Below are 13,673 nucleotides of genomic sequence, written 5' to 3'. Positions count from 1 at the left end.
TTGTTTATAATCTATATAATTATAATTGTATAGATTAGTTAGAGAAAAATATTTATTTGTTTCAACTGTAGTTCATTGAGTTTTAATGGTTTATAGCTGAAAGCCATACAGAATTTGGGTCCTGGAAGTGGAATACTGCAGGAAACACACTTTTTGATAGGTCAGAGTGGAGGTTGCAGACTCAACTCTCAGGCAGGAAAACCTTCAGTATAGCAAACTATTTAAGCAACCACTGGTTTTATCTGTCTTATAATGCAGACCACAGGTTGACTGAGGTTGGAGTGGCCTGGGAAATGAAAGGAAAAATTCAGGATGTTCCTTTGTGTTGGGTTATTTTAGTGGCTGTTAGCAAAAAAAGTCCTACTATGAGAGGACCAAGTTAGATAGGTAATCTCTAATCTGAGAGGAAAGAAAGTATGACTGCTTAGAAAGATGCTTTCTAAATGTGACCTACAGTCTAAATGAACAGAATTCCATGCTTTGTAGGGCTGGAGAAGGTGTCTTTGATATCTCAGGTTAAAACAAGCAGAGGCAGCAAAGTGGCATCTTTAAGACCGATACAACTGGGTATTTTTTAGCACAAAAACCTGATTGTGTGAGTTAAACACCAGAGGATTTAGAAGAGTGCAGGATCTAGCTGCAGAGAGACAAGGATTCTTAGCCTCAAAGACTGTCTAGACGAGATCTTTAGCTGTGGTTACTAATGCAAGGAATTGACCAGACACAAATAGACGGAATCTACTAAGTTTTTGAGAGGACCTTTATTGCTAAAGATACTCCAAGCCTCACCAATAACTGCATGTAATTATTGAACCCCAAAGGCAATCTTTAGCTGTCTGAATTTGTACGAACATGCAGGGGTTGCTAACATTCGAGAACTTTCTCTTGAATGCTCATTTCAGAAACAGGCATTAAAAATAGTGATTAAGGAATATCTTTCTAGAGGGAAGAACCAGAGGCTATGGAAGAAAAATCTGGAGATTTTCGTCAAGAATAGAACCAGGAATTGTCAGATTGACTAATCAAAGACTGTCTTCATTGAGAGGGCAGGCATTTCTCACTATGCCTTCCTAACAGAATGAAGTATATGCTGGCAAATATTAAAGATTTAGTCTTTTCCAACAATTGTATATTAGATGTGTTGGAAGCACATCTGATTTTTGGAGAAAATTTCCAGACCTAAAAGAACTTTATCTCTGGACCAAATGAAGATTGAACATTCCCTAGAGATACTACATTTGGAAGTGAATGTAGTAGTTAGAGGAATGCCGTAGTTTTCCTCCCTTGGGGAGAAGGGTAAGTACACCTAAAAACAGCATGTGTAGGAAGAAGGATGTGTGTGGATGTCAGATTGCTAAAGGGCTGGACTGTGGCAGGCACTGTGAGCTGGCTACCTAAAAGCACTATTTACCCAGCTTTCTTCCATATTAATGATCTTAGTCATCCACCTCCACACTCCCTGCTCACCACCCCAGCACTTTTTGGACAGAATTCCCTTGATTTCAGGAATAGTGAACTTAGTCATAAAACCTGTTGTGGGCATGTGATCCAAATCTAACCAATAATACAAAAGAAGATGCCTTCTAGAAGTTTCTGCAGGTAAATGGTCCCACTTTTGACATGTTATTAAATTGCTAAACTTAAACAGCAATCACCTAAGTCTAAATTTGTTATGTGAGATGAAAGAAATTCTTATTTAAGTCACTATTTTTGTTTATTTTTATTTCTTATAGGCAAACATTTCTGTTACAATTGAAAATTTATATTTTTGTCATTATGTAAATCAGGGAGTTGCCAAATTATAGTGTGTGCATCCAATCCAGTCCACTACCTGTTTTTGTAAATGGTTTTAGTAGAATATAGCCACTCCCATTCATCTATATAGTTGATGGCTGCTTTCACACTACCACTCAACAAGTTGAGTAGTTGCAACAGAAACCGCGCAGCCTGCAGAACCTAAACAAATTCCACCTGACCCATTATAGAAAAATTTGCCAACTCCTGCTCTAAAGAGTCATACGTAGAAGTCAGTTTAAGTGGAATAAAATATCACTTGTTTTAATAATATTTTAGTATCGTCTTTCCCAAACCTGCCAAGCATGTGAATCATCTGTAGCCTTGGTCATACTTACGTGTTTCAAGATCCTGATCTAAGTCTACTGAATCAAAATATTCAGTGGAGAAATCTGGGAATCTGTATTATTAACAGTTTCCCCACAAGAATCTTTTGACCAGGCAAGTTTGGAAAATGCTGTTGTAGATGAGTGTCGTGGGCAGCTGCTTATTTGGCCCACCATTGAATTTAGAACTAGCTCCTGCCTGTAATTCACTGCAAGACTCCCAGTATGACCAGGAGACTGAATAAGATTCTCTGAGATCACAGAGACTTGCTTATGAAATGAAATACAGTGAATAGGAAGATTTTGATGTAGTAAAAGTTGCATCAGCTCTGGAAATGAGAAACCCGGGTTCAGGTTCTAAATCAGCCTCTAATTAATTATTTGATCTTGGGCAAGTTTCTCTCTAGAACCTAAGATTCTCAACTGTAAAAACCTCAGTAAGAGGGGATGTCTCCAAGTTGCCTTTTTGGAAATATGAATGTCAGACTCAGAAAGTAGGAAGTGCCTAAGGAAGAAAGACAAATATAGTTTCTCTGTTTCTTGAAATTCTTGTCTTCTTGATCAGGGTTCCTCAATCCTGGCTGAACATTAGAATCACCATAGAGCTTTAAAAACACCGGTGCTTTAGGTCTCACCCAGAGAGTCTAATTTCATTAGCCGGGAGGAAAGCCTAGCCATTAAAATATAAACTTTCTAGGTGATTCCGTGTGTTCAGTCAGATGGAGAAAACCATCTAGATGGTAATAGATTCTTTTTTTCTATTTCCTAGTCAAGGGTTATATATACATACTAGTTTCACCATTTGTGAAACACAATAAATAAGAAGAGAAAACAAGATCAGTAGTTCTCAAATACTGGTGAGTCAGGAAGGCTGCAAAAAATTATAAGGAGAGCCTGTTAAAAAATATAGCTCTGTAGGCTCCACCATCAGATTCTGCTATAGCAGCTCCAGGGCAGGAAATCTATATATTTTTTATTTCCTCAGGTCCTCCTAACACTCAACTGGTTTGGGAACCATCGGGCCCAGTGATCTCTGATGCTCCTTCCAACTTGTAGGATGTGAATTCCTGGGTTTAGTTATATAAGAGGTAAGTCACAATTTTAAGAATATTTTAAAAAGGCAATTGGTACTTCAAGATTAAGAGATTGTAAAAGGGATGTTATCAAGCAATAGGAATGGGCCTGAGTGAGGTACTAGTTGATAAAAATTTGCTTACCTGTTTTACTGTCACAGAAAGAGCCATAAGGATGTGTCCACGCAGTTCAATGATTTCCCCTCGGGAGTACTTGAAAAGGTTCTTCCTTTGGCCTCTTTATTTGCAACTGTTAAGTTCTAGTTGAAAAGAACGAAAACGCTTCTCTCAAACGGGTTAGATGTAGTTTATCAAACTATATATTATAGACAGCAAATTGCAAATGAAATAAAGTATGGCCACAATCTGGTCTTGTATTTACTACTAATCCCTTTAAATTCTGGCATTAATAATTCCCCGCACTCATTCATTCTTTTGTTCATTTATTCATTCACTCAATAATGAATTTAAAGTTCTAACTATGAGCCAGGAACTGCTCTAGGCCCTGGGGATATGGCAGCAAACATGAGTCTCCTTCCTTTCAAAGCTTACGTTCTAGTTGGGGAAGTTGGTAATAAATAATTAAAGTATTACATGGTGTTAATTGTTAAGGAACATAAGACAATGTAAGGTGAGAGAAAGTGGCGGGAGCTGGAGGAAAGTGTTATTTTAGATAGGTAATCAGGGAACGCTGCTCTGTTATGGTAATATGTTAGCAGAGACCTAAAGAAAGTTAGAGAAAAGTCATGGTGATATCTGGGGAAAGTATTATACAGAGGAAACAGCCAGTGCAAAAGTCCTGTGGCAGGAAGGTACTGGGCAGGATCTGGGATCAGCAAGTGGCTACAGTGGCTTGCATGGAGTGAGTAAAGGTGGGATGTTGGAGATGGGTCAGAGAGTAGCAAGCCGTCATCATGGGGGCTTGACAGGCCAGTTTTAAAGTCTTTGTATTTAACTCTGAAAATCAAGGATGGATCCCGCATTTGAAGCTTATAATCCTGAGGCTTTCTATAAGTAAAATAATACAAAATTAGCTACAAACCTAATATTTATTTGGAATGAAAAAAATCACAATAATATCAGTTTTAAAAGATATACACACACCACAAAATCCAAAAAACAAAAACAAACCCAAACCATAATAATTTTACTGTGACACCTCTCTGTATTACTTTTTTCTCCTTTTTTTTTCTTTAAAGGTATAAACAAAGCTAATTGCATTACTTTTTCCCTCTTCATTAGTTTACACTAAAATATCTTAGATTATTCATATTATTTTCTAACATCATTTTCAATAGGAAGAACTGAAGATAATTCAGTCTTTCCTGTAGCTTGTTGGTACAAAATTTATCTTTTTATTGTTGATTTCATGGAAAAAATTTTCTTTAATTTTATAACTCATTATTGCTAATGATATGTATGTTTTTTAGAATTGTTGTCAATTTGAGAAAACTTTTCTCAACTTTCTTTCTTTATATGACCATAAGATTTGTAGGAATTTTCTGTGTACTAGCTTCTGGCTGCATATATTTCAACCCCCTTTTTTCCTCTACTAGCCACATATTTCTGGTATGATGAAGACAAGTTCCTATCTTATAACCTCAGGCTATGAACTTTAATGTCACAACGTAGATTGGTACAGAGGATGACAGAAGTATTCCTGGAAGCCATTCCAACACCAGGAAAATTTTTACACTGAAGTAACTGTGAACCACAATAATACATCCTACTAACCCAAACTAAATGCTTCTCTAATTCAACTTCTCCTTCCCTGGGCCTGCGAGTGTCTATGTCTGTTCTCACACTACTTGACTTAAAGAGAAATGTGACAGAGGGAAATAAGAAATAAAGAGCTTTGGTAAAAATATCTCATGTTTGCAAAGTAAAAAAAAAAACGACCACATGAGCACATGGCCAGAGCCCCTTCCAGGGCCTTGGAAGAGCTCTGTGCAATGAGGGACCCTGAATCTGCAGATTTATTAGCTTCGAGAACGATCAATGTCTGGTGAAATGTGAAGTCACTGGAGGGTTTTGAGCAAAGTATTAACGTGACCTAATTTCAGTGGTAAAAGGATAATTGTGTCTGGGGAGTAAAATATAGGGGAGCAAGCCCGAAAGCAGAGAGATCAGTCAGGAGCCTGAAGTTTAGGTTGCAAAAGAAAAACAAAAACGCAGACATAACTCATTCTGTGTGTTCTAGGAAAGCTGACTCCATTACTCATTAAGCTATTGATGTGTTTCCTAACAATTCGTGCCTGCCTGTGTCAGCATTGTTTCTTTTCTTAGCTATTGTTGAGTCAGCAATTGTAGAGCATTCTCTTGATCTTTTCTCTTCTCAATGTCTTTAAAGTTCAAGTTTTACCAACAATATTTTTGTTATTATGGCGATTTCTCTCCCTATTTGCTGCTGCATAGATGCCTACGGTGCTGGGTGGATGATAGGCCTTTACCTACACTATTTCAGTTCACAGTCTCAGTGCAATCTGTGTCTGGGTTGAGAACTTCCCAGGAGAACTCTTTCCTGTTATTTAGAAACCCTTTAGAACCTGGTAATTTATCACTTCATATTATCATATATCCCTTTGCCTATCCAACTCACATCTTCAAGGCCTTTAGAGTTTAATAATTTTATTACATTTTGGGGGAAGTTAACTTTACGTTGTGTTGCATTAGAACAGGGATTGGCAAACCTGTTTTGTAAAGGGCCATCCAGAAAATATTTTAGACTTTGTGCACCGTATGGTCTCTGTCAGAACTACTAAACAATGCTATCATAGCAGTAAAGTGACTATAGAAATTATGCAAACAAACGAGAGCATGGCTGTATTCAAGATACTTTTATTTACATAAACAGGCCTCAGGGCTGGATTTGGCTTGCAGGTTGCAGTTTGCTGACTTCTGCTTTAGAAATGTCCTCTAGCTGTTTCATGTTATGTGTCCCAAATCTTAATCTCACGTCACCCCATGAGTCTAGAGTCTCCATCTTTAAAATGAGGACCCTAATATATGTCCTGTGTATTACACAGCATTGTTATAAGGGTCAAATGAGACATTAGTTATAGAAATCTGCTAAAATTTTAAAGTGGCATATGTCTGTGTATTTCTTTTTTCTTTTATTTTTTTTTTGAGACGGAGTCTCGCTCGGTCACCCAGGCTGGAGTGCAGTGGTGTGATCTCAGCTCACTACAAGCTCCGCCTCCTGGGTTCACGCCATTCTCCTGCCTCAGCCTGCCGAGTAGCTGGGACTACAGGCGCCCGCCACCACGCCCGGCTAATTTTTTGTATTTTTAGTAGAGACGGGGTTTCACCGTGGTCTTGATCTCCTGACCTCGTGATCTGCCCGCCTCGGCCTCCCAAAGTGCTGGGATTACAGGCGTGAGCCACCGTGCCCGGCCTGTCTGTGTATTTCTTTCTCTTCCCTACCACTCTACAACACATTTCCCTGCCTCCCACTCCACCTAAAACACATATATAAACATTCAATCACAGAGGAAAATTATGGCTTGTTATCTTATTCTTCTCCTGAGCTTTATGGTGAAAACTGGCTTCCCCAAACATCGCCAAACTACCTGTAATGGCACAAAGCTGAGTTTGTACTTACCACGGTAAGAGAGTCCGTAATCTAGATATAGTCTTAATGGAGCCTCAAAAGAGGGAAGGCAAAGTCAGGAAATTTATTGAAATTTTAGAGACTCACCTAGATGAAAGTGGGTCTTTCAATGCAGGGCTTGGTTGGAGTTGAATATGGATTATGATATAACGGGTCAGGGTTAATGGACACAATGAGGTGAGGATTCTGAGGAGGGGTTCAAAGAATCTTGGGGTATATATTATCATTTAATGCTTTCTATTGAAGAATTGATTGATATGTCAGGAAGTTGCTGGAATAAAAAATAAACTCATTTGTAACTTTTATTTTTACGAGCAAATTTCCTGGAATAGTAAAATCATATTTATGAACCCATTGAAGCAGTAAAGTCATGTTAATATAGTCAGTAAGCTGTGTGGATGTAGACGATTTTAATTCTGTCTTAAAAAGGATATTGGAGACCTTCTGTGAGAAAAAGACAAGGAAACATAGATGGGATTGCAGGTTTTACTTAGAAAAGAGCAGAGAATGACTAGTAGAAAAGACAATGCTATAGAGAAGAGGGGAAGAGAGGTCCAGGATGTAAAGGGTTTCTCAGCCAAAGTTTAAAGAAAATTTTGAAACAGAAGAGAAACTTTGGGGAACTAGAAGCTAGGATGTAAGTTATGTCAATAATGTCAAAAGTCAGAAAAGAGAATACTAAAACCTATCAAATATAAATTGTTTTCAATTAATTGTTCTGGCTGCACAGTTTTATTTTCATGTGCAAGTCTGTGTGAAGACTGAAAAATATGTGGGCATGCTTTTGAGGAGTTTACTTTTTTATTAAAAGAATACATTTTCTTAGTAGAAAATTTTAAATGTGTACATAAATAACTAGAAGAAAGACAGATAACTCTTAATTGGGAGGTGAAACTCCAGTGAAAATGAATATTAGTAGTCAAAAGTCCAGAGAAGTAAGAAAACTGACCTTCATTAAAAGTAAATAATAATTTCTTGGTGGAAGAGGAGTGGAGTGCAGACATGGGAGAATGACAGAAGAGAAGGGAGAGGATAAATTAAGAGCATGTTTGGAGGCTGTTGGCTGTTTTGTGGGAAATTGTCAAAGGCCATTGCATTTTTAGGAAACAAAATATTGATCTTAAATCTTAATTTTTTTTAGTTGCTGTGATATTTCAGAGTTTAGGCCAACAACAAAGTAGAGGTTGTAGTACCCAGTACTGTTCTCACTTCTGATACCAGCTAAAAGTTCAGGGGGTTCCCAAAACCATCCTCAGTTTTGATAATTTGCAAGAATGACTCACAGAACTCACTAAAGGCTATTCTACTCATAGTTCTGGTTAATTACAAGGAAAGGATACAGATTAAATCAGCCAAGGGAAGAACACATATGGCAGAATCTAGGAGCAGTAACAAATATGGCGCTTCTGTTGTTTTCAGCCCATGAAGGGAGGACATATCACTCTGCAGGCACTGATGTGTGGCAATACCCATGGAGAATTGCCAACCAGAGACTGATGTGTGGCAATACCCATGGAGAATTGCCAACCAGAGAAGCCCATCTGAGCCTCAGTGACCAGAGTTATTACAGGGGCTCTATTTAGTAGACATGATTGAATGATTGCATACATATTTGATCTCAGTCTTCAGGTTGATTGTTACTGTGTTACCCCAAAGCCCCACTTTAATGTCACATTGTTGATCTATTGCCAGTCCTTATCCTAGGAACTTATGGTTGTGGTCACCTCCTGCCCTAAATCCCATTGCTAGACCATCCAGTATGACCTAAGGCCACCAGGCAAACAAACACCCTCCCATCAGGAGGGCCCATGGCATAGGCCAGATCTTTTCTTTGAGAAAAGCCAAATTCTTTGTTATACAAATACAAATCCCTTTTATTACCCCTCCTTCGATAGTGACTTCTTCACCCATACATAGAAAAAAATCATTCACAATCCCATCAATTTGACGGAAACACTTTGAGATGTTTTGGATTTGTGACCCCACCCAAGTCTCATGTCAAATTATAATCCCATATCAGAAGAGGGACCTGGTGGGAGGTGACTGGATCGTGGGGGTTGATTTTCCCCTTGCTGTTCTCATGATAGTGAGTTCTCATGAGATCTGGTTGTTTAAAAGTGTATAGCACCTCCCCCTTCCCTCTCTTCCTCCTGCTCCAGCCATGTAGGATGGCCTTCTTCCCTTTTGCCTTCCACCATGATTGTAAGTTTCCTAAGGCCTCCCCAACCATGCTTCCTGTACAACCTGTGGAACTGTGAGTCAATTAAACCTCTTTTCTTTATAAATTACCCAATCTCGGGTAGTTCTTTATAGCAGTGTAAGATCAGACTAATACACGCTTTAAATATTTTGGCATAGATTCTCCTAGATACATCTTAGGTAGTTTAGGTATAAAATGTTAACTCACCTTTTCTTTATTGCTCTGCAACTTATTGATAAAATGGATAGCTATTTACATGAGTTAGAAAATGAATCAGGAAAATACAATTGTCAAATAGGAGAGTTAGATGAGACCTTAGACTTCATCTAGTCTTTTGGAAAGGTGAAGTGGTTTGTTCAAGACCAATGGAGTCAGTGAGAGAGAGCTGAATCAAAATTTCAGGTTCAGTGACTTTTCTCTTACAACAAAGGGACGCTCAAGAGACCTTGTTTTGGGACCAAAGGATGTTACTGAACGTTTTGAAAATAGGGTTGCTTTGTTGATAAATGGCAGGAAAACTCTAATGCCTTTTTGATTGATTTGATTTTACCCCAGAATTTAGGATGTTTTCCAGATCCATATGTTAAAGTTTGTCAAGAAGACAGCTACTCAACTGCTTGCATATTTTTCTGATTAGCTGAGTTACATATGCTGCTGAAATAGTCAACTAGATTTCATGTTGTTGATAGAAGCAGCATGGGATCTAAAATTAAACACTATCTGTACCTCTCTAGCACTTTGGAAAAATTTCCCTTCCGTTCGGTGCTTCCTTGTCCTTCTTAGAAAGCTATTAAATTTTATGTTTTTCAGATTCAAATCTGGAACCTAGTTTTCAGCTGCTTTCTTATTCCCCATCTCCAAAATTTCTAAACGCTTAATTGACTTCTTTTTATGTGGGTGTGTGTCAGGGTTGGAGATTGTTAATCAATGAAAAATGGTTTAAAAGGGGGCCAGGACTTACTCTTCTGTCACACAAGCCTGTGAGTTGCAAGGGGAAATAAGTGGATGCACTCATTTTCATGAGCCAGAGCAGCATTGTGGATAGACGTAGTAGGTAAAAGATTGCCAGGTCTCATCTCATCAGATGGAAATGACCTGCTGTTCCAAACCATTTCTACTCTATTGACTAGATTTGCCTTAGCTATGACATAAGCAATGAGCAAATCATTTCAGTTAACTGGTGATCTATTTTAAAAATGCAAAATGCAAGCATCCCTTAGGGGAATTTTTGTACCTTAGAGCACTCTCAGTTTGATTTTGTCTTTTGTATACTTAACTAAAGTCAGCTGCAGTGAAGAGATACAATTCTGATGAAATACACTTGGAACTTGACATGGGGTCAGGCATAGGGTAGGACATGTCAGGTATTCAGGAATGCCAGAGAAACTGGAGATCAAGGAGGAGGGTTAGGGAAATGGAGATGAGGAGGCCCTTCGTTTCTTCATTTAGTGTAGTTCTGAAGTGTGAGCTTAATGGAGCATCAATATGGAGTATTTGCAGAGGGGTTGACACATGTCTTTTCAACTACTAAGAGGAAAAATGTTGTAAATATTGGTAAAGTGATAGAAAAGGCCAGAGAGAGAGAAATCAGCTATGTACATTATGATGTACAAGTTTTAATTTTATTGATTCTCTAAATGCATAGAAATAAATTTTAATCTAGAAATACAGAAAATACAAAGAAACTTCAATGGTAGAAATTTTCAATGGGAAATTTTGTGGTGCTAGAAATTTCGCTTTACCTCATTGGGGTGTTGGTTACAGGAACGTGTGCATCGTCAATAGTTACTGAAGTGGACCCTTAAGATATGTATTTTTCTCCATGGAAATTATTCCTCAATACAACTAGTTAACAGCAGCAACAATGACAAAGTAGTTGTGTCAGTCAGGATCTTGGCAGGAAACAGATATCCATTCAGTTGGGTAATTTGAAGAGTTTAATAAAAGGCCAATTTATAAAAGGGTCAGTAGGGTGTAGCACCTCAGGACTGGAAACCTGAGTTCCCAATAGGGAAGGGATCTGTCACCAGAATGCGAAGACAGAGAATACTGCATGAAGAAGACCATTTTGCAGAAGCTGGAACCTTTGGTCAGGGACTCAGCCAGTACCTAATAACCCTAGGGTGAGAGAACTGGAGGAATAAAAACCCTAACCTCAGACTCTTTCCTCCTTCCTTCCTACCCATCTCCCCCTTAGATGAACCCAACTAGCAAAGAGGCCCAAAGATATAGTCTATACAGATCAGCCTGGCAGGGCACAGAGCAGGGTGGAGAAGGAGATGGAGAGGAGATTAGAGGGACAATCAGAAGATATCCAGCAGAATGTTTTCCATTTTCCTGGAATCACTTCACTCCAAGTGTATATGGTAATTCTCCAAAGTGTAAATAATATAAGTAAGACAAGGTTGCAGTACTTAAAACATTATACTGAAAGTTTGAGGATAACAGGGTGTCCAGTGAAGCAAAAGCAAATTTAAAGCCTCACAACAGCTATCAGAGATCCATTACCCATGCTTCATTCAGGGAGCTCCTCACTGCCTTCCTCTCTCTTCAGTCCCTAGTCATGTCATGGTGAAAGGGCCAGTCTACCTTACCAGTGGTAATTTTCTTGACCTCTTTTCCCAAGTCCAAAATCTGATCCACTGAATGGATCCCCAGTCAACTCCCCAACAGAGAGTGATTCTTTCCCTTTTTCCCCCCTGCCTCTTTTTTTTTTTCCCCAGGATGATCAATAGTGGCAATATCCATTTCATTTGGGGAAACCACTATCTTCACTATAGGCAGTCGTCTAGCCATAGTATATATAGCTCTTATCGGCTGTAGCATGGTAGTGTCTTGAGGTCCAAATGAATTGGATCATAAGAAGTCATGTCAAGGTTGAGAACATCAAGAAAGCCAGGCAAGACTAGGGCCTAGAAGAAGGGAACATGGGCCAGGACTGTTATGCTAAAGGTCTTTGGGTAGGTATCCAGGGGCCTCTCAAAAGTCCCACATGGACTGAATTCCACTTGCCAGCTATGTGGCCTTGGGCAAGTGACTTAATTACTCTGAGCTGTAATTTGTCTCTCTTCCCTTCCTTTCTTCCCTCCCCTGCCCTCCCCTCCTTTCTTCCCTCCCTTCCACTTCCTTCCCTCCCTTCCTTCCTTCCTTTTTCTTTAAAAATAGGGATATGAAATGTACATGAAAACACTTTGTAAAACTGTGTGGTCCAAATGAAAATAAGTTCTTCCTTTCTAGTAATTGTCCATCTTTTTCTGTTGTCACAACATTCACATGTATAATGCAATGTCATGCAATAATTTCCAAGGGCAAAGCAAGGATTGGGGATTTGGGAATATGTGCCCAGAGATATATTGTAAGTGGGAGCTTGGTTAGTTGAAAAAGCTTCTCATAGAGATTTTAATGAGGCTGCTCACCACATCACCCTCAACTGGGTCATATGGAGTTGAGAGTTGCTTTTGAGACAGAGGTTACAAACTCGTGTGGGTTGAAAGGTCCAGTAGATATAGCTTGTTTGGCTTTCATAGAATTGTAAAGTTGCTGAATTAGTTGTCAAAATTTTAAAATCAGAAGATTTCACATGTATAAAAACCTTATCATATTTCTGCCTTCTCTTGTAATACAGAATTTCTGGCAAAACCAAGTCTAGATTCTTCAATGCCAAAATTCTACTGGAGCTAAATAGTGGCTCTCCCTTTAGATGCAGCATGAATCCTCCAGCTGGTGTCACCTATTTGTGTCACGTGCCCTCTTGGTAATTGGGTTTGCCATCTTTGGTGTACACGATCATGCAATTGTTGATACTGGAACTGAAGGGGACTTCAGAGTGTCACAGGGCCCTGACTTTGCTTTTAGTCAGGTCGGGATTTAGTTTCTCTATTTAACAGCAAAAGCCTCCAGGCTTAAATGATCTCCCTGGTGGGGCTGAACGGGGACAAGCAGGCAGTGGAAGAAATGGATCAGATGGAGGTCAGTTTTCTCCCAGTGAAGGGCTTTTGCCTACCCTCATGTGTGCTCTCACCAGCAGATTATAATTTCTGAAGGCCCGCCGGTGGATCCATTGTGAGGAAAGGGAATCCCTAGATGAGAGAGGCTCCTGGAACCTCCCTGCAAGGTTCCACCAATGGAACACACACCAGTGCTCTCATGGGTGACCTTGAACCTGGACGCCCAGCCCTGCCCATCAAGCGCTAGCCTCACAGGAAGGACTGTGAACTGGGAGCCTCCAGCGTCCTTGACCCCCTGGCAGGGATCCCAGGCTGAAGAAACCCTCTGTGTTTTGTTGTGGGATGGGGAAGAAAGATAAGGCTGGGGAAGGAGGGAAGAAAGGGAAGAAAAGCAGGGATAGAGAGAATACCTTTTTTCTTTTCCTCCAGAAGTTGAGTTTTTGTGTGTCTGTGCCACATGTGTGCAGTGAGATGTTCATTTTCTTTCTTGTTTTCCAGTTGTGGGATTGGTGTGTTGCCCTAATGCTGCTTGTTTTGGCTGCCAGAGGAAGTAGTGACAAAGGAAGTGGGAGAACAAACCATTTTGTAAGCAGTCCGCCTGAGAGGAACAATAAAGCAGAACTGGAGACAGGGTGTTGGGCTTGAGATTCTCTGAGACTCCCAGGCACCGGCATCCCTGAAGCTCTGGCCTGGGAGAAGGAGTGGGAACGTGGGGGTATTTTA

The 13,673-nt window shown here is 39.6% G+C and overlaps 1 long non-coding RNA gene across 1 annotated transcript in view; it reads left to right on the top strand.

Annotated features, from left to right (window-relative positions):
• The first annotated feature begins 2,270 nt into the window (after positions 1 to 2,270).
• The window catches only part of LOC144329718 (uncharacterized), a 53,266-nt gene continuing 41,863 nt past the window's right edge, over positions 2,271 to 13,673 (top strand). The window contains exon 1 of the long non-coding RNA XR_013395318.1: positions 2,271 to 3,208. This is a non-coding gene — a long non-coding RNA (uncharacterized LOC144329718). The remainder of the gene's footprint in view (positions 3,209 to 13,673) is intronic.

The sequence above is a fragment of the Macaca mulatta genome, chromosome 7 (genome assembly GCF_049350105.2).
Source record: "Macaca mulatta isolate MMU2019108-1 chromosome 7, T2T-MMU8v2.0, whole genome shotgun sequence".
NCBI classification, from domain to species: Eukaryota; Metazoa; Chordata; class Mammalia; order Primates; family Cercopithecidae; genus Macaca; species Macaca mulatta.
This window is presented reverse-complemented; position numbering and strand designations above follow the sequence as displayed.